The 2,818-nt window shown below is 34.7% G+C and overlaps 1 pseudogene; it reads right to left on the bottom strand.

Annotated features, from left to right (window-relative positions):
- The window catches only part of LOC111808694, a 25,605-nt pseudogene that overhangs the window by 21,441 nt on the left and 1,346 nt on the right, over window positions 1-2,818 (bottom strand).

The following is a 2,818-nucleotide window of genomic DNA, read 5'->3' as shown; positions in this document are numbered from 1 at the left end:
CAAGGGCAATACCAGCAGAATCTGGTGAGATGCAAGTGAGGCGGCGAATGACGAGGTCCTCGGTCGGCATTCTAAACTTGATACCGTATTGGTCCCATCAGCTCTTGATGTCTTGCAATCGTCACCAGAGACAATGTAGCAGTCTTCGATTCGAGTGTTGGAACAAGAATTTGATAAATTGAATGGAGAATTAGGGAGTGGGATTAAGGAAGAAAAGAACCCTAAGGTTTTAAAGGAGAAGAAGAAGGGAACTTGGATTGATTCCGTCGGTGTTGGGTACGGTGACTGGAGCCAAGATGGTGAGCCCTTGGATAATCACATTTCTGCATTGTCACCCATATTATGATATATAATTAAAAATTCTTTTTGGTCGGGAGTAATTTGAATGGTATACTTTTTGTGAAGCATAATCCTAAAATACAAGGATAATGGAACTAAACCGAAATAGCCAAACCTGCTATAAATCGGATGGACGAACCAAGAAGGTGAGTTGATCAAAGTGAGATTCGAGATCTGGGTTTGATCAGAGTACATGATCTCGATCACATATGGCCGTGTTACCTTGAGCTCCCCTTTCTTAAACTTTTTCCACCAAGAAGATCCCTATCGGTCCATTGTATCATTGTTACCTATGCCATGTCACCAACCCAACTTTCTTTTCTATAAATGTTTTTCTTACCTGTTTAGAGTTACCTTAATTTTTTTTTTATTTAATTACGATAGCAAACCATTTAAAAAAAATTAAAATGTTAAAAGGTAAGAAAAAAGTAATCACCTGTGATAACCACATCGGTGAGATTAGTTCCAAAGATGAGGCTGCTGTACCGTCCACTAGGAGCATCTCTTCCCCTCCCATAGGATGGGAGAACTTACACGAGTGGCCATTCTGATTCATTCTGCACCATTAAATTGTGAGGAACAAATCTAATTCATTTATTTTGGATTAAAGATTAAAATTCAATCACCACTCCCAAAGTTGGTAGGTTTATAAAAATAAAATACTCGATAGGTCGAACCTGGGATGCAAAAATTTTAGCTTCTTTATCGATGAAAAGTGTGAAATGGCTAGTCAGATTAAAACTTTCGGTCAGCCATTTCCCCGACGGCACAACCAATTGAGCACCGCCATCCGCTGCCATCGTGCTGAGATGTTCAATCACTTTTCGAAATGCGTGAGTATTTGAAGTTACTCCGTCGCCGACGCCGCCAAACTTCGTTAACAACGCCGAGTGTTTCCGACTATTGATCGCCTGAAATTCCAGGGAGTTCGAACTTAGACGCGGATTCATAGCGTCCACGGTGACTAAGCTCACCAATGCCAGTACGATCACGACCGAGATTCTTGCTGCTGTAACCTACCGAAAAAAGATCGAAGATGATTCAATCTCCTTTTGTTNCAGTACGATCACGACCGAGATTCTTGCTGCTGTAACCTACCGAAAAAAGATCGAAGATGATTCAATCTCCTTTTGTTTTGAGATGTTCAATCACTTTTCGGAATGCGTGAGTATTTGAATTTACTCCGTCGTCGAAGCTGCCAAACTTCGTTAACAACGCCGAGTGTTTCCGACAACTGATCGCCTGAAATTCCAGGGAGTTCGAACTTAGACGCGGATTCATAGCGTCCACGGTGACTAAGCTCACCAATGCCAGTACGATCACGATCGAGATTCTCGCTGCTGTAACCTATCAAAAAAAGATCGAAGATGATTCAATCTCTTTTTGTTCATCTTTTTGTTGGTTACATTTTCGAATTTTATGGAGAATAGTAAGGATCCACAGAAAAAAAGTTCTTCAATGAACCATTCCGGGTTTTGAACAAAAATCCATAATCATTTGAAGTAATCTTAGACAAAAACCAATGAAAGTCGAAGAACAAGCCAAGCCCACAAGATTAATAAAAAAAACACAGAGAAAAAAAACGAAATTGAAAGAGAAAGAAGAAGAAAAATTACATTGAGTTTGGTGGGTTTTGGAGGAAGATAAATTTTGTTTGTGAGTTTATGATTTTTAGATTGGGGGACAAAGGATTTTATAGGATAATTTAGGAATAAAAAACAGGAAAGGGATTTATTATTATTATTATTATTATTTAAAGGGTTAAAATTTGGGTTGTAAATGAAAGGATTGGATTTACATAGAATATTAGCGGGATTTAGAAAAATATAACTTGTAGTGAGAACTTTGTAAATTTGGCATCTTGCTTTTGTTGTTTGTTTTTTAAAAATTATTTTATGCGTATTAGAGTGTTAAAATAGTTACTCGAAGAACCAAGTCATCTAAATTGGTATTTAAAAATAAATTATCAATTTATTTTTATTAAATTACTCGAACAACTCGAATCAACCTAAGGTGAATATTTTATGATTAGATTAGGCAAATTCATTATTTGATAAGGGTTTATTGGATTGAAAAAGTTTACCATCTAAAAAATTAAATTAGGTCTAAACATGTTGAATCCAAAGTAATTGTTTGTTTAGTTTTGAATGATATTTCTATATTGATTTGATTAACCCTTCATTAGATCAATTATTTTTTCACTAAGTGTAGCTCATGAGTTGAGTTGAATATAGGCTCATAAACTCCATTTATTTTTTTATATTTCTTCTTTATAAAGAAATTTTCTTAATAAAAAATGAATAATATATCGATCTATTACTAAATTTTAAAAGATGAATAAAAAATAAAAATCAAATTATAATAAACTACTTCTAAAATCACTAGAATTAGCGTTTTTTTTTTTAGCTAATATAGAAATTAGCTTTTTTTTTTTTTTAATCAATAAATAATTATTATTAAGGGAATCTTTAAAATTTTA

The sequence above is a fragment of the Cucurbita pepo genome, chromosome LG13 (genome assembly GCF_002806865.2).
Source record: "Cucurbita pepo subsp. pepo cultivar mu-cu-16 chromosome LG13, ASM280686v2, whole genome shotgun sequence".
Lineage (NCBI taxonomy): Eukaryota > Viridiplantae > Streptophyta > Magnoliopsida > Cucurbitales > Cucurbitaceae > Cucurbita > Cucurbita pepo.
The sequence above is the reverse complement of the archived record's forward strand: the minus strand, read 5'-3'. Positions and strand labels throughout refer to the sequence as shown.